Source organism: Chiloscyllium plagiosum, unplaced genomic scaffold, assembly GCF_037043375.1.
Source record: "Chiloscyllium plagiosum isolate Xiang-an unplaced genomic scaffold, Cpla_swu_hap1 HiC_scaffold_22, whole genome shotgun sequence".
Classification (NCBI taxonomy): domain Eukaryota; kingdom Metazoa; phylum Chordata; class Chondrichthyes; order Orectolobiformes; family Hemiscylliidae; genus Chiloscyllium; species Chiloscyllium plagiosum.
The window spans coordinates 10101512-10120617 of record NW_028270160.1 but is presented as its reverse complement, the minus strand read 5'-3'; positions in this window follow the sequence as shown (position 1 = coordinate 10120617).

The window sequence follows — 19106 nt, the reverse complement described above, 5'->3', positions numbered from 1 at the left end:
TATTTGTAATAACCCTTTGGATTCTCCTTCACTCTATCTGCCAAAGCATCATTAAGTAAAATAAGTTTCACATATCTCAGCTGATCTTTTAAAATGCAAATGTGGCACCAGATGCAGTACTAAATCAAAGATTTGAGGGTTAGGCTTATACATGTGTGACAACCCCTACGAGATCCATGGGGTATCATTAATTAATCTCCCTATGGAGCTCATTGATTATGAATTTCCTTGGTACCAGGTAATGCTCAGGAGTTCAAAAGTCCCACCTTCACCAGAGGGATTTAATAACATTGCGGAACCGATTGATTAGAAAATAGGTTAAATTTTTTAAAAACTAAAGCAGACTACCTCAGTGCAGAAGGGTGTGGGCAGGTCAGAGGAACTCCTCATAGGCCTGGCTAGGCTGGCTGTAAATAGGTCCAGGCAGCTGGTTGTGATGGAGTCATCTCTGCCAATTGTCTGCCTCTCTTCCGCGGTTACACTTGTACCCAGGTATCAAAGAACAACAAACAATACAGCACAGGAACAGGCCTTTGGCCCACTAAGCCTGTGCCAATTCCTAGTCCTTATTTAGACCCACTAACTCTTGCCTCTACAGAGGAACCTCGATTATCCAAATATCAATTATCTGAATTTTGGATTATCCAAAGAAAATCCCAAGGTCCCAATAGCAACACTACATTAAAGAGGTGTTTCAACACTGATAGTGTCTTTTGTTTACAATGATTAAAAACGAACTCGACTTACTGAAATGCTGTCGAAATCAGTCCTGGACATTGATGGGAGCCCAGGCACCGTCTCCAAATGACTGACCACCTGCTCTCTCTCTCTCTCCCCACATTTTCCATGGAGTTCTACACAAGGGTGTACCCTAAACCCCCCCCCCCCTTCCCCAGATAACCTTTCCAACATTGTCCTGTACTGTCAAAAGGTTGCAGTAAAGAGTTGTGCGTGCGTGCTATTTTGAGACTCACCCCCCCCCCCCCCCAAAGGCAGCAGTAGTCTTACTGTTGGTGTCTGGTCTGACTACCCCAGAGGGAGTGAGGTGGCGGACAGTGGATGGAGGTGGACTGGGGTGGGTAGCGATGTGGGATGGGGGGGCGGGGTTGGGGGGGGCAGGGTTGGGGGGCAGGATTGGGGGAGCAGACAGGAAGGGCAGGGGCGCATGCGTGGTGTGCTGCTGCCTAGTCTCCTGAATGGGGAGCAGACTTAGTAAGCGCTTGCTGTGTCAGTCCCATTGAACTGTTGAGGGGGTTAATGTGGGAGGCTTCAGTAATGGTGTAGGTCCGTTACACACAAGTGTGTGTCTGCTCAGAAACAAACCCTGAGACAGACAGAGGGAGCAAGGCAGGCAGAGCGAGGAAAAAGGAAACTTTAGAAAACTCCGAGCCCCAGAGGAGAGGTATTGAATCAATTAACCGAATAATCAATTATCTGAACAAAATAGTGCCCGTCCATCTCATTCGGATAATCAAGGATCCTCAGTATACAGTTTTTATTCCTCTGTTCACCTCCCATTCATATGTCGATCAAGATACGCCTTAATGTTGCTAATGTGCCTGCTTCCATCTCCTCCACTGGCAGTGCATTCCAGGCACCCACCACCCTCTGTGTGAAAACATTTTCCCCTCACTTCCCCATGGAGAGGGAGCATACAGTGTTCCCCAATGCTCTCAGTGCCTCTCTCCCTATCACCTCCTCAATTTTGATGGTTTACATTGCCCTTTGCCTGTAAATATTTAGTTGGCTACGCAGTGATTACTGGTGCGAGATAGAAAAGGAAAACAAAACACAAACAAAAGTCAGTCATTTTGGCAATGGGAAATTGCTCAGTTGTGTGTGTTGGCATTTCTAAATATAAAAAAAGAAAGAAAAAGGGGAAAAATTGAAGCAGTCCCTGACGGGGCTCTTGTGGTGCAGTGGTACTGTTCCTACCTCTGAGCTAGATGTCTTGGAATCAAGTCTCTGTCCATTCCAGAGGTGGGCAATAATATCCAGAAACAGATTGATTTGAAAATATAAAGTAGACCCAGAAGACTCTGGTAAGCGCAGCAGTAACATCCCTAACTCTCAGCCAGGAGACCTGTGTTCAAATCCCACCATCTGTATAATAACATCTCTGAACAGGTTAATTTAAAAAACACATAAAGCAGGCCCAGGGATAGATCTGCAAAACTGTCTATCCCAGTTTGGGACTGATGAAGAGCTTATGCTCAAAACGTCGACTCTCCTGCTCCTCGAATGCTGCCTGATCGCCTGTGCTTTTCCAGCACCACGCTTTTGACACTAGCTTATGTATGCCATGAGGAGTGGCTCTACTTTGGTGTTCAATCATCAACAATGTTCCTTTCCAGTCAGGCTTCCTGAGTTATTATATTATGGATCTATCTTTTGTAAACAGGACAATGATAGTGAACATAAAATGACAGTCCTCCATTAAAGTCCCATTCCTGCTTGGATCTTGGCAGCTGCCAATTAATTGGCTTTGGGCTTTTTTCTTGAAAGGGTGACATTTTAAGACAAAATGGTATCTAATAAGGAAAGTTTAAAGCACTGTTGGTTTTATGATAGATACCCTCACCCTATGAAACACATAAAGATCCGACACCAAAGCATTACCACATAGCAAAGTAGAGAATTGAATGAGCTGAGAATGATCTTTGTGAGGGCAGGAGCAGCAAGTCCCCTCATTATGGAGTTACAGTCAGTCATTATGCAAATATTTAAAAACGAGAACAACTTCAAGAGTCAGAAAGAAATTGAAATCTCTGGGCTTCCCTTAATTGCATCAGGCCTGCCAATTTCCTCAACGTTTTATTCATTGTAAGCCACAGGCTAGTCAGGATTGCTTCATCCTTCATTGCAGTTAATTCTCATAAACAAGTTTCATTATTCATTCCCTTTAAGTGACTCCTGTCACCACATCCTTTCTCGAGGTGCAATCTAGCCATCTCATCAGTAGGATTGCCAACCATTCATAGGATTGACCTGGAGTGTACCTCAGAGTTAAATACCTGGATACTGAGCAACTCCAGGAGAAAAATGTGTTTCCTTCCCTCAGAAACTTTTAATTCACTCATTCACAGGATGCTATCATATCAATGGCAAGGCCAACTTTTATTAGCCATCTTTGTGTAACTTAGTGGCCCACCAAGGATTTTCAGAGGACAATTATGAGTCAATCACATTGCTTTGGCTCTGGAATATAAAGGGCAAAATCACCATACTCCCGCTCTCCCATTAGAGAGAAATGACTGATGGTGGTTTAATCTGAGGGTCACCACACCTCAGACAAGGGAAGAGGTTGAGAAGTAAATTCCTTCATTGTAATCTCAGCCGGCACAGGAATTGAACCCATGCTCTGCATTTCAAGCCAGCTATTGAGCCAACTGCTCTAGGCTTTGTAGATCAGACCAGGCAAGGATGGCAAATATCCTTCCACAAAGGATCTTACTGAACCAGACAGGTTTTTGCAGCAAGCAGGTAGTTTTGTGGTCACTATCAGCGATGCTTGCTTCATTACTTTCACAATAATTAATTAACCGAATTCAAGCTTCCCAACCGTCATCGTGGAATTTAACCTAATGGATCTGGATGATTGATCTTGATCTGTGGATTCCTCTCACAGTGACATAAGACTATTGCTTATTTAGTAAAAACATTTTTGTTAGAAAGAAGGAAGATCATGACTGGGCAGCATGGATGGAGGGAGGAGATATGAAATCATTGGGAATACTTAGGATATCTTCTCTGTTTGGACGCGTTCGACCAAAGGGTCTGTTTTCGTGCTGTACATCCCTGTGTCTCTATGACATCAAACCAATACTAATAACCCAATTAGACTTTTCTGAAGAAGAATAGCCTGTCATTATACACTTCAGCACAATGCTGAGCATTTAACATACATTTGGATTTGCACTTGAAACAACAGCCTGCAATGCCACAATACAATCAGAAGCAGCATTTACAAGCTGGAATTGAGAGGGATGTTGCTCAGCATTTTAGGAAAGCTCTCAACTCTTCTTCAAAAAGTGGAATCTTTAAAGCAGCCCCAAGAAGTGGAAGATGCATCATATAAGAAGTGTTTTCATTTTCCATTGTCTCATAGAAACATAGAAAATAGAAACAGGAATGGACCATTCAGCCCTTTGAAACTGCTGTGCCATTCAATATGATCATGGCTCAGTCCCCTGCTCCTGTTTTCTCCACATACCCTTTGGTTACTTTAGCCCTATTAACTATATCTAACTCTTTCTTGAAAGCATTCAGTGTTATAGCCTCAAATACATTCTGTGGCTCACTACTCCCTGTGTGAAATAATGTCTCCTCATCTCATGTCATCTGAATACAGTATCTCTGAAAAGATATCATTGGGAGGGGACTTGAATGAACAACCCCAAAGTAACAATTTGCATGAAATTCTTTGAAGCGTTCCTAAAGGAGAGAAAGTAGTGGAGGCTGGTACAATTACAACATTTAAAAGGCATCTGGATGAGTATATGAATAGGAAGGAAGGGTTTGGAGGGATACGGGCCAAATGCTGGCAAATGTCACTAGGTTAATGTAGGATATCTGGTTCACATGGATGAGTTGAACCGAAGGGTCTGGTACCGTGCTGTACAGCTCTATGACTCTATGTCATTAAACAATAAATGAGCCTTTCCTCCCTTCATTGTTATTCTGCAGCCTGTAATGGTATAGCGTTTATTATTTTTGCGTAGGCAGCCTGGTGGATTGTGCCCCAGTGAAAGATTGTCAAAAGAATTTTTGCAAATGGCATATATCACAACAAAGTGCAGAAGAAATCTACAGGAACTAAGTTGGCAGTGAGACTGTAATACAGAACCAAGCCATTCAGTTTGTGCTGCTCCTTATGTTCCAAGAAAACCTATTCCCAACCTCCTTCATCTCTCACATCCGCATATCTTTCAATTTCTTATTCCCTTATCTAATTATGTAGCCTTCTCAGAAATGTCACCAATGTGATTCATTTCAACCCGGTGTCCATTTGCATATTCTACATTTTAAATATTCAGAATAAAGAATATTAGGCATGTTATTTTCCACGTTCTCAGATCTTCTAGATCGAACAACTATTTGACAGCATGTTTAAACCAGTTTCGGTCAGGTTGGGGAGAAAGTAAAAATGTGGGGATTAATTTCTGTGTGTGAGGCGTGTTTACTTTCATGGTAGATTTTAAACCAGCCTTGCTAGTCAGAGTCGGCAACCATTGAAGAGTTAATTGTTGGGTGTAGCAGGGTTCATCTGTGTCGTGGCTTCCCGGAATGTTATGCCTGCCTGAAGCACTTCCGCTTCCACTGAAAACTTTGATGGGTTTCACCGTGGGGCTTCAGGTAAATTGTTTGGAATCTTGCAGACCAACTTTTCCATCAGTTTGCAATACTGTCAATCTCTCAACCTACAGCAGGTTCTTCCCACCGCTTTAGAACTATCATGAGCATTGTTTTTCACAGTATCCTCCAAATCTGGCAGCTAGAAAGATTTTGTTTTATTCCAAATGCTAGGCCAGTATTTATTGCTCATCCAAAATTGCTGGGAGTGCAGCTAAGATTCAGTCACGTTGACGTGGGTCTGTATTCACATCTAGCCAAGAGTGTGGTGCTGGAAAAACACAGTAGGTCAAGACAGCATCCGAGGAGCAGGAGAATCAACATTTCGGGCATAAGCCCTCTATCAGGATTCACATGTAGGCAAGACCAAGTAAGGACAGCAGATTTCCTTCCCTGAATTAAGGGATCAGATGAGATTCTACAACAATCAATAGTGGTGACATATTCGCCACTGGGCCAATTATTTTAATCATACAAGATATTTGGTTTTAGTTTAAATTTTATCATCTGCCATGGTGGGTTTCAAATCCACAATCCCCAAACTTTACCTTGAGATTTTGAATTATTATCTTAATAATATTACCACTAGGCCACCACCTCTGTATTCAACAGCAGGTAATCCAACAGGAGCTTTCTCTACCAAGCCAACTTGACCAACATTGAAATGATAATCACTCAAAACCTACTCTGCGGGACAGCACACATTGTTCATGTGCCTGACGCAATGCCTGTAACCAGAAACTGGTCGAGGAGGACAGTAGATAAACATCCACAAAGCATTCCTCAAGAGGTCAAACATCATGGAAAACCACCTTATGTTCGACCAAAATGGAGAATGTTTATTTAAAAAGGAAGGACATACATCAGGAGATTTCATTAGGAATTTGCAGAGGCAAAGCTTTGGAGGGAACACATAACCTCCAAACATCTACTCAACCCTCCGAGAGTCATCTGCCCTGCATGTGGAAGAATCTGAAGATTGTGCATTGGACTGATCAGCCGCCTGAGAACCCATCGAACTGGAGTGGAAGCGAGTCACCCTCAGTCTTGAGAGACACCCTAAGAGTGGGGCTGACGATTGGTGTGTTCCTATACAGAGGGCAGCAGATGGAGGAATAACCTCATTGTCAACAGTCTGTGAAATTCTTTCATATAAAGGCACTCAATTCTGCTCAAAAACAGAAATTGCTAGAAAAGCTCAGCAAGTCTGGTAGCATTTGTGGAGAGAAATAGAATTAATGTTTCGGGTCCATTGATCCTTCCCCAGAACTGCCCCATTTTTCTGATTTGGGGGATAACAGCCCTATCCAATTCACCTGATGTCTACATGGAAGCTGTGTTTTTGCTGCATAAAGCTTTGCTAAAGTTTTCACTTGCAGTGGAACATTTTGTCATAGCACCCTGCACCTCAGGAAAGATATATGGGGTTTAGACGCGTTAAGTGCAGATTTATTGCAATGGTACTTGGGTTAAATGGGTTAAATAATGAGGACAGGTTGCATGGACTAGGCTTGGGTTTCCTTGAGTATAAAAGATAAAGGACTGATCTAATTGTGGCTGTTAAGATGATTAAAGGATTTGATAAGATAGATAGGGAGAAGCTATTTCCTTCGGAGGGGAATCCAGCACAACCTTACCATGACAGTGAGGACATTCATGGGGTGATATCAGAAAACACTTCCTTTGTGCAAAGTATCATGGGTATCTGGAACTCTTCCCAAAAACAATGCAGTGTCTGGAGATTGGTTTTATCTTTTGAAACAGCGATAAACAGAATTTTGTTTGACAAAGTTATTAAGAGTTATAGAACTGAGCTGCAGAGATCGGGTTAAGACAATGATCAGCCACGATCTAATTCAGAGTTGCCCAAAGTAGAGGTCAGGACTCCATGTTAGGTCACCAGCTGAAGATTTGGGGCCAGGATTTCTAAGGTAGTTATGGCTGCTGTTGAGCTCTGAATGGGTTATAAGTGCAATCCTCTAATAGGCTCCCGGTTCCTGGAACCCCCAACCCCCTATCCCCATTCTCAGAATTCTCAGTCAGAGGCGGCAGTAATTTTCAAGCCTCAAAATGGGGTCACAGTGGACAAACGTTTGGGAAGCAATGACAGAGCAGACTCAAGGAGCTGAATGACCTGTTCTTGCTTCCATGTAACATTCCTAACCTTTCAGTTGTAAATCTTTGGATAATAATCCTCTCTCTCTCTCTCTCTCTTCCCCCCACCCCTTTGGCCCAAGGATATTGAGAGCAGCATCAACATGCCAGCCTGGTCTGGATCTCTGACAATCCTTTGCTAAGACAGATTCCATGCTGGTTTCATAGAAAGAGACAACTTTATGTTATCTCATGTTCTTCTATACCTAATTTCCCACAGCCTGACATCCCTGAATCCTTCAATTAGAGAGCCATACAAGGACAGGTAACTTGAATGGCGGAACTCTAACTGGCAGTATTGATGCTTCCCACAATCCCTAACTCACTCCCTACCTCAGCAAGCTGGCTTTTCATGCTCAAAGCCTGAGCAGTACCCTGAAGGCTGTGATGTTAGACTAGCATCAAGGCGAATGGGTGTCAAGGAGTTTAAAGAAATTGAGAACTTCTTATGAACTTGTAAAATGTTTTTCACCACCTCAGGATGTCCCAAGGCACTTTCCAGCCTGTTGCAGTCACGGTTGTAAGGTAGATAACATGGCAGCCAATTTGTTCACAGCAAGCTCTCACAAACAGCAATGTGATAAAGGCCAGGTCATTTGTTTTCAGTGATTTTCATTTAGGGATACACTTTGCCCACAAAGGTCTGTTTCTTTCAGCATCTGAATGAGGACTTCAAATGCAAGGGCACAGTAACTTATGGATGAAATGCAGGTTAATGGGATTAGTATAGTTTGGTGTTCGTTGGTTAGCTTAGATATGGTGAGCATAGGGCCTATTTCTATGCTGTAAAAGCAAAATACTGTAGATTCTGGAAATGTGAAATAAACACAGAAAGTAGTGGAGAAACTCAGCAGGTCTGGCAGCATCTGTGGAGAGAAAACAGAGTTCACATTTTGAGTCCAACATAGCCCTGGAACATATTTATTATCTTATATATCACAGACGTTGAAATTATGCTGTACAGTTTAGTTATAAAACTATGAAATTTTATATGGTTGGCCTGGACGAGTTGGACTGAAGGGTCTGTTTTTGTGCTGGAGACCTCTAAGATTCTATGACTCTATGTAAACTGTAGACAGTGAAATTTCATTCAAATATCTGAAACAATTGTAGGCAAAAGGCATATGTATTTAAAAATTAAGTGTATGACATTGTGCCAGGTTGATAAAAAATGAATATGCCTTTGGCAAAACTACTATTTATAAATGGAGTGACTGGCACATGACATTTTCTTTCACAATGTCATTTCAATCTAATTTGCGTCATCAAGTCTTCTGCCAGTAAACTGAAAAGAAAGTGTGGCTGTATGAGGAACTTGTCCCTCCCTCCAGCTCAAACATTCCCTGGGGCCAACAGTGGGTCGGTACTATGGGCACTAATCTCTCATTGCCAAACTCTGATAATTGTGATTTGGAGGTGCCCAGTGTTGGACTGGGGTGGACAAAGTGCAGCAGAGCAAAAAGTGTTGGTTTACAGGTTTCCGAACTTTGTTACATTGCCAAAGAGGAAATGTCCCACTTGGCTGGTTGACATCAAAGAGCCTCTCAGATGAGTGAGAAGCGAGTGCCTTTCCCAATGTGTAACTGAGTCACAAAGGCTACGAATGTGTCAGGTTCTCCAGTCTATGCCAAGTCCAAAGTTGTGGTAAAGGATCTACAAATGGCCTTAGCAACATTTACCAAGAGTTCCACTGTTGAACAAAGAAAACAGCCCAATCACTTGAAGTTTTCAAAACCTATCTCTAGGCTATTAACATAGAAACATAGAAAAATACAGCGCAGTACAGGCCCTTTGGCCCTCGATGTTGCGCCAATCCAAGCCCACCTAACCTACGCTAGCCCACTATCCTCCATATGCCTATCCAATGCCCGTTTAAATGCCCATAAAGAGGGAGAGTCCACCACTGCTACTGGCAGGGCATTCCATGAACTCACGACTCGCTGAGTAAAGAACCTACCCCTAACATCTGTCCTATACCTACCACCCCTTAATTTAAAGCTATGCCCCCTCGTAATAGCTGACTCCATATGTGGAAAAAGGTTCTCATGGTCAACCCTATCTAAACCCTTAATCATCTTGTACACCTCTATCAAGTCACCCCTAAACCTTTTCTCCAATGAAAACAGCCCCAAGTGCCTCAGCCTTTCCTCATACGATCTTCCTACCATACCAGGCAACATCCTGGTAAACCTCCTCTGCACCCGTTCCAGTGCCTCCACATCCTTCCTATAGTATGGCGACCAAAACTGCACACAATACTCCAGATGCGGCCGCACCAGAGTCTTATACAACTGCAACATGACCTCAGGACTCTGGAACTCAATTCCTCTACCAATAAAAGCCAGTACGCCATATGCCTTCTTCACTGCACTATTTACCTGGGTGGCAACTTTCAGAGATCTGTGTACATGGACACCAAGATCCCTCTGCTCATCCACACTACCAAGTATCTGACCATTAGCCCAGTACCCCATCTTTTTGTTACTCTTACCAAAGTGAATCACCTTACACTTACCTACATTAAACTCCATTTGCCACCTTTCTGCCCAGCTCTGCAACTTATCTATATCCCGCTGTAACCTGACACATCCTTCCTCACTGTCAACAACTCCACCGACTTTCGTATCATCCGCAAACTTGCTCACCCAACCTTCTAGCCCCTCCTCCAGGTCATTTATAAAATTGACAAACAGCAGTGATCCCAAAACAGATCCTTGCGGAACACCGCTAGTAATTGCACTCCAAGATGAACCTTTACCATCAACTACTACCCTCTGTCTTCTTCCAGCCAGCCAATTCCTAATCCAAATCTCCAACTCACCCTCAATGCCATACTTGTGTATTTTTTGCAGTAGCCTTCCATGGGGAACCTTATCAAAATCCATATACACCACATCTACCGCTTTACCCTCGTCTACCTCCTTAGTCACCTTCTCAAAGAATTCAATAAGGTTTGTGAGGCATGACCTGCCCTTCACAAAACCATGCTGACTATCCTTGATCACATTATTCCTATCCAGATGTTCATAAATCCTATCCCTTACAATTCTCTCTAAGACTTTGCCCACAACAGAAGTGAGACTCACCGGCCTATAGTTACTAGGATTATCCCTACTCCCCTTCTTGAACAAGGGAACCACATTTGCTATCCTCCAGTCTTCTGGCACTATTCCTGTAGACAACGAGGACATAAAAATCAAGGCCAATGGCTCTGCAATCTCCTCCCTTGCTTCCCAGAGAATCCTAGATAAATACCATCAGGCTCAGGGGACTTATCTATTTTCACCCTTTCCAGAATTTCCAACACCTCTTCCCTACATACCTCAAAGCCGTCCATTCTAATTAATTGTGACTCAATATTCACATCGGCAACAATGTCCTGTTCCTGAGTGAATACTGACGAAAAGTATTCATCCAGTGTCTCCCCAATCTCTTCAGCCTCCACACGCAACTTACCACTACTATCCTTGACTGGACCTATTCCTACCCTCGTCATTCTTTTATTGTCTGGAGGGTTTATGTTATCAGGTCGACCATCGCATCAGATCATGTCTTGTTTATCCAGCACTACCCGTGGAAATGTTGGCAGAATATAAATGATAGTATTCAAAACTCAGACAAACAAAAACAGATTCCAGTGGTTTTGGTACAGAAAGTGCATACATGTAGGCATTAAGCTCTTTTATGATGCTCTGCTTGTTGAACAGCCTACTGGCAGTCACTGACTTGGGTCTATACATAACTTACACATTTGTATGTGGAGTTGCAAGGTAACCAGCCCCAGTAGAACTATACCTCAATGTAATTTACTAACTCCAGGAATAGACCAATGAGGGGACTGGAGAATTAAAGGCAGAATTGAGGACCATCAAGTGCTCACTCTGAAATGTAGGTGCTGGTATCTTGTTTAAATTATAAACACAGGATGGCCTGTCTGCTTCTCAAATTAGTTTCAAATCTATGGAGACTTTGACCAAGAAGATCCAGTTCTTACATTGCTCTTATTGATGGACTCTAAAACTCAATCCTAAAGGAATTCTTATATCTCCAAAACTCTACTACATACTTCCCATCCTGCTTCCCAGTCCATTCACCATTACCTGTTCTTGCTAACCTCCACCAGCTTCTTATCAATCAGTGCATGCATTTCAAAATCTTCCAAACTCTTTTACAAGTCCCTGCAAGGACTCTTCCCACATTCCTCAGCAAACACCTCCTTACAATCATCTATTTCTCACCCATTCTGCTCATTCTCGTATTTATTTCAACACCAATGTCAGTGCATCTCCGCATTGTAAAATTCTCCATATCAACACTCAGTAATTGCCTTCCTAGCTCTCAAACTTTTCCTCCAAACTGATCCCTTCAACTAGTCTACAGGTCACCATATCTAATCTCTTTCCCAATTCCCGCTCATTGCCTGTTTCCTCCTCCGCTCATTTTGCAGTTTGGATACTCTTTGCCCTGGAATTGGTGCCTTTCTATCATGCGTCTGGACTATATACTCTGGATTTTCCTCCTAAATCTCTCTTCCTTTCTGGCCTCCTTCAAGAGACTACATCTTCAGCTAAATAAGTTCTTACATGTCTCAGTATCAAAATTTGCACTTTTGTAGCTCCTTGGGATGTTTAACTACCTTAAGGTCACTTTGAAATTCCTCTGAACTTTTCGCAACATTGTGGGTGTGATGTTTAGTCATCCTCAAACATTGGATTTGCTCAGCCAATGGATCATACATAACGGAAAGGCAAATCTCGAATTCTTGGTGTATCCAATTCCCAGTTTCCTTGTGTGTCTTGAAGTAACCTCATTATGTATAGTCTACTTTCTTGGTATATAACATGGTTGTGGGACAAACAGTAGTGAATCAAATATTATGTCAAGAAAACATTGATGTCCTGGACTTTCACAGACGCACTATTCACCTCTTTGAAAAATGGAAGAGAAAAGTCAATAAGTGATAAAATGCTTGCCAACCCATTGTAGATTGCTTGTAAGATTCTTAATACTGTAGTCATTGTATTTGGAATCGAAGTTTAAATGTGATATTTCACGGAATTGTTACGGTGCAGAGGAAGACCATTCAGCCTTGAGGGAGAGTTCATTGAATGGAGGAGAGATTGTTTCTTGGAGCAATATGTTGTGGAAAGAATCAGGGAGCAGACTATCCTGAAATTGGTACTGTGTAATAAGATGAGATGAAATAAAGATTTCATGGTAAAGGATCCTCTCAAGAAGAGTGATCACATCATATTAGAATTTCAAATTCAATTGGAGGGTGAGAAACTGGAGTCCCACACTAGTGTTCTGGTGTTAAACAAAGATAATCACATAGGCATGAGGGCAGGTCTGGCCCTGGGAAGACTGAAAGTTGATGAGCAGTGGCAGATGTTTAAGGAAATACACAACTCCTTTTCGCTAAAATATATTGAAGAAAGGAAGAAAGATTGTAGGAGGATCAGCAAGGAAGTTAGATAATATAAAGACAAAAACTAAGGTATACCATATTGCAAAAGCAAGTGGCAGGCTGGAAGATTAGGAAACTTTTAAAGATCAATGACGGGTTACTAAAAATGGGTAATGAAAAGAACCAACATAAATAATAAATACTGTATATACTTCAGTAAAAGTCAATCTTGCAAAAATCCATACCCTATTTTTGGCCACCAAGTCTGGAATTTTCCATATATTTTGTGTAAAAGTCAATCCTAGTTCTTCACAGGTAACAGTTCAGCATTTGTGAATCAAGATATTATCCTGCACATAAATGTTGCTGTTGTCCCGTTTCCCTATCCCTGTATCTGTCAAAGCAAACAATGAATGACACAGTTTGGCTTTACCTCCTCTTGGAGGGAAAGAGGACAATCACCCACGTGTGCAGAGACATGAATTCTCAGTCTTCTCTCGAACAGCAGATTCTTAAGGAAGCAGCATCCAAATAATACAACATTTATATTGATTGGGTGACCGTTATAATCAGCGAGCATCAACAGTAAAGGTTAAACTATCTGCAATTATACAATGGATGTTCTTAACTTTGTTAACTGGCTTTACGTAATGGATGCTTTTCACCTTGTTAACCCACTGCCCTTGCCTCCAGCACCTCATTGTTTACTGCAAATTCTTATCTGGTCAAAGTCATGCCAGCTGAGCCTTTGTTAAACAACCCAAAACTTAAACTCTTTCTCTACCTGCTCATACCTTATACACTTTCTCATTCCCTCTTTTTATCATTTCATGATAACCACCTAGATGGCACTACCAGTTTTCATAAGACTCTGACATCCAGTATTTAAGCACATTATTAGCACACAGCATACAATGTTTATAACAACAAAAATTACTATTCCTTTACAGTAAATAGAATTTGAAGAATCCTCCCATGTGGAAAAAAATTCAAAAGTAAAGTTCTTAAATCCACAGTCCTTAGTGACCACTCCATCCCCTCCAAGTCGAGTGGAAATGAGCCAGTTCTCCAAAACATCCTTCATTAAAGTCCAACCTGAAAACAAAGTTCAGTCTATCCTTGCACACCACTCCACAGAGAAATCTGAATTCTTGGATAAGGGCAGTTAAATACTGAACAAAACAGACAAGACTTCCTTCCTTGCAGAGATGCTTCAGATGGAGGATATCAGCACATCTGAGCGTGCAGTGCAGCAGTTGCAGCAGCAGGCTAGGTGAATTCAGTATTCTTTGCTGCTTCTGCTCCCGCTTTAAACATAACAAAGCCAACTGGCTGTTGTGATGTTGGCTTGGTCAGTGAACCTTCATATCCCTTAAATGATCGCAAGACAAAGTAAAGCTCATGTGGTTTAATATCTGTAGGAAGGCCACTGACAAAAAGCGTACCGACCTCCTCTTCACTGTTGTTAGCTTCTTCACTTTTCATGCTCGTGACTGAGGAGCTGATTGAATCATTGGATCAGGTTGTGGAGAGGTGGGCAGTGGTCCGAAGGCGTGCTTTACCTGTGAATGGGGAAACTCTAGAGACGATGTTAGCTGCTGAAAGTATCGTTGCAATTCTTCTCTCATTCCTTCCTGGTCAGGATGGTTGTCAGTATGAGGATAGTCACACATTTAGCTACACTAAATTGTGTCTGTCTATTTCAATATTCTCAGTCATCTTGAAGTCTTGTTACTCTGTTCACTATTTATAACATTATCAAGTTTTATAGAATCCATAAACTTCTAAATTGTACTGCCTAAACAATTCAGTCAATTATAAACACCAATCAATGGTCCTAAAACCAAACCCTCATTCAGGTTATTCAAAAATTATTTTCCTTTAACAAATTGAGACTTGGCTTATGTGAAAATTGTCAGGAAAAGTATTTCAAAAGTCTGGAACAGCAAGAAACAAACAAAATGTTTCCTGTGCTTTAGCAACTGAAGAGGCAGTTTCAGTTCAGATTTAAATCTCAAATATTTGTGGGAAACAAATGCTAAATATATTAAAATATGTTCTCCAAATTGCCAAATAAAACAGTCGGAATTACAGTGGCAACTTTGGTAGAGATCAACATTCTTTGTTTTGTAATATGAAGTGGGGGGGGGGGGCAAAGAAGCCTGAACAATAAATGAAAGAATTCAAACAGCTCAGCCTCAAGTTCTCCACTCCCGGCACCTTCCCTTGCAACCGCAGGAGGTGCAACACTTGCGCCCACACCTCCTCCCTCACTTCTCTCCAAGGCCCCAAAGGAAACTTCCATATCCGCCACAGATTCACCTGCACCTCCACCCACATCATCTACTGCATCCGCTGCAGCCGGTGTGGCCTCCTCTATATTGGGGAGACAGGCCGCCTACTTGCGGAGCGATTCAGAGAGCACCTCTGGGCCACCCGGACGAACCAACCCAACCACCCTGTAGCACAGCATTTCAACTCCCCCTCCCACTCCACCGAGGATATGCAGGTCATTGGACTCATCCACCGCCAAACCACAACAACGCGACGGTCGGAGGAGGAGCGTCTTATCTTCCGACTGGGAACCCTCCAACCACAGGGGATGAACTTGGACTTCACCAGTTTCTTCATCCCCCCTCCCCCCACCTTGTCTCAGCCGAATCCCTCCAGCCCGGCACCGCCTTCCTGACCTGCAGTCTTCTTCTTGACCTCTCCGCCTCCACCCTACTCCGACCTATCACCCTCACCTTGACCTCTTTCCACCTATCCCATTTCCAACGCCCCTCCTCCAAGTCCCTCCTCCCTACCTTTTATCTTTTCCTGCTGAACACTCTCTGCTCATTCCTGAAGAAGGGCCTGTGCCCGAAACGTCGAATCTCCTGTTCCCTGGATGCTGCCTGACCTGCTGTGCTGTTCCAGCAATAAAGTTTCAACTTTGATCTCCAGCATCTGCAGACCTCACTTTCTCCAGCCTCAAGTTCTAACATTCTCTAAAATCTTAACAAAACATCAAACTAAAAATGCACTCTTCTTTTTGTGAACAGTATTAAAAACACAGCAGCAGCAAAGATATTATAATACAATACTCTCATTTGGCTGCAGCTTGACCAGTGATCCAACTGTTTTTTGAAACAGGCATTGTAGAATTTGAGACAAATCAGAGGCTCAACGCACTCAATCAATTTGTGTTAAGGTTCCAATTTTGATAATTTTAAAAAGGACATAATGTTATAATTTAAACATAGAACAAAATCTACCCCATTACATAGCCCACAAAACACACTGAATTGAGATCCTAATTCAAACAAGGCAAAACAGTTACTTAAAAGGATTTTCTGAACCAGGATTTTTAACAAACCAAAATATTTAAATATTAAACACTCTCAGCATGGCACAATTTAGACTGAAACTTCCTTTTTTGACCCAAGTATTGGTACAATCTTAATTTCAGCATTTCTCGTTTTATTTTAAGAGCCTTTGGTCAGAGATCTTCTCATTTTACCATGCGGGAGAAACACACACCTTTGAGACCCCACTCAGTTCACCTGGTAATGATCCATGAAATGGAAAAAGAGGAGTCGAAAAGATGGAGGAGGTGGCCCCAAAAGATCCACACCAGAGTCGACAAAAATAAATCATGTCCACAGACTCTGAATCAACCACCACAGCACAGGAAAAAAAAGCAAGCATTGGTCCAAGATTCCCAAAGCTCTGCGAACCCGACAGTGCGTAGCATGCACACACAGAAAGATCACTGAAACATCCTCACCTCAGTGGAAACCAGACTAAGGAGTGCCATCCCACTACTGGACAAGGCCGCGAAGGAAAGGAAGACCAGCCGTACCCTCACAATGAAATCACACACACACAAAAAGACTTGCAGCGGAGCACACAGCGCCATAGTCCAAGCCACTCTCTTCCCCCAGAAGAAAGATTCAGAGAGCCTCAAACTTCACCACTAAGAGACTTACACCCCTTTCTCACCTTACTTCTCACAGGGACTCAAACCCCTTTTCTTACTCGATATGTCCAGGGACTCTAACCCCAATTAAACCCAGGGACATCGAACCCCAATTAAAATCCAGGGGACTCGAAACCCAATCAAAACCAGGGGACTCGAACCCCAATTAAACACAGGGGACTTGAACCTCAATTAAAACTCAGGGGACATCGAACCCCAAATAAAGTGGGCGGCATGGTGGCACAGTGGTTAGCACTGCTGCCTCACAGCGCCAGAGACCCGGGTTCAATTCCCGCCTCAGGCAACTGTCTGTGTGGAGTTTGCACATTCTCCCCGTGTCTGCGTGGGTTTCTTCCGGGTGCTCCAGTTTCCTCCCACAGTCCAAAAATGTGCAGGTTAGATGAGTTGGCCATGTTAACTTGCCCGTAGTGATAGGTGAAGGGGTAAATGAATGGGTCTGGGTGCGTTGCTTTTCGGAAGGTCAGTGTGGACTTGTTGGGCCAAAGATCAGTAATCTAATCTAAACCCAGAGGACTCGAACCCCAATCGAAACCATGGGACTTGAACCCCAATTAAACCGAGGGCACTCGAACCCCAATCAAACACAGGGAACCTGAACCCCAATTAAACACAAGGGATGTGAATCCCAATTAAACGCAGGGAACTTGAACCCTGATTAAACACAGGGGACTTGAATCCCAATCAAACCCAGGGGACTCGAACCCCAATTAAACACAGGGGACTCCAACTCCAACCAAACACAGGGGACTCAAACCCCAATCAAACCCAGGGGACCCAAACCTCTATTAAACATAGGGGATGTGAACCCCAATTAAACACAGGTAACTCGAACCCTGATTAAACACAGGGGTCTCAAACCCCAATTATAGCTGGGGGACTCAAATCCCAATTAAACCTAGGGGACTTGAACCCCAATTCAGCTCAGGGGACCCAAACACCTGTTTGTCAGTGCGTTTACAAAACCGTCCCTCTCGACTGAACTAACTACTGTTCTAGAAGTCCCTAAAATATAAAGCAATTGAATGAAGGGACTGTTTCCGACACACAGGAATATCAAGAGGTTCCAAGGTTTAAAATCTTACGTTGTGGGCACGTCTGTCTTGAAATACCAGTGTTCCAGGCGAACACTGACACCGTCCGATCGTAACTATTCGTTTGGAATCCTGCTGACTACGCCATATTGTCATCCCATTTCCCTATCCCCGTATCAGTCGAAGCAAACTTTCAGAGACACAGTATGACTTTACCTCCTTCATCTTTTTCCGGGCCTTGGAGGGAGAGAGAACAATCACCCATGTGCACAGAGACATGAGTTATTGGTCTTCTCTCGAACAATAGATTCTTATGGAATTATATAGTCACTTACACGGAGCAGCATCCAAATAAGGCAACATCTGTAGTGATTGGGTGACCCTTACAATCAGCAACCGTCAACAGTAAAGATTAAGCCATCTGGCATGAAATAATGGATGTTCTTAACCTTGTTAACTGGCATTACATAATGGATGTTTTTCACCTCGTTAACCCAGTACCCTTGCCTCCAACACCTCACTGTTCATATCTGATGAAAGTCATGCTTGCTGAGCTTTTGTTACACAACCCAAAACTTAAACTCTTTCCCTACATGCTCATACCTTATACACTTTCTCATTACGATGAGGAAATGAATTTTGTTTTTCATGCTATTATGTGTTTTGGTGTACAATTAACACCAAAGCCTGAAGCGTGGAGAGATAAGCTAGAGGAGGGTTGAGGTGGGGAGAAAGTAAATGACCTGGGAGTTGCAGTGGGAGAAGGACTCCCTGAGATTCTTGTAGAGAGAGGAGGAAAACTTCTTCAAGGCAGGCATCCTTGATTTTAACCTTACTGCAAGGATGCCTGCCTTGAGGAAGTTTTCCTCCTACAAGAATCTCAGGAAGTCCCTCTCCTACTGCAACTCCCAGGTCATTTACTTTCTCCCCATCCCCACCCTCCTCTAGCTTATCTCTCCACGCTTCAGGCTCTCTGCCTTTATTCCTGATGAAGGGCTTTTGCCCGAAACGTCGATTTTACTGCTCCTCGGATGCTGCCTGAACTGCTGTGCTCTTCCAGCACCACTAATCCAGGATCTGGTTTCCAGCATCTGCAGGCATTCCTTTGTATGCAGCTCAGCTGAGCTCAGTTTCCCTGTAGCGCTCATGGAATGACTGTAACTTGTGTTTTTTTTTACTT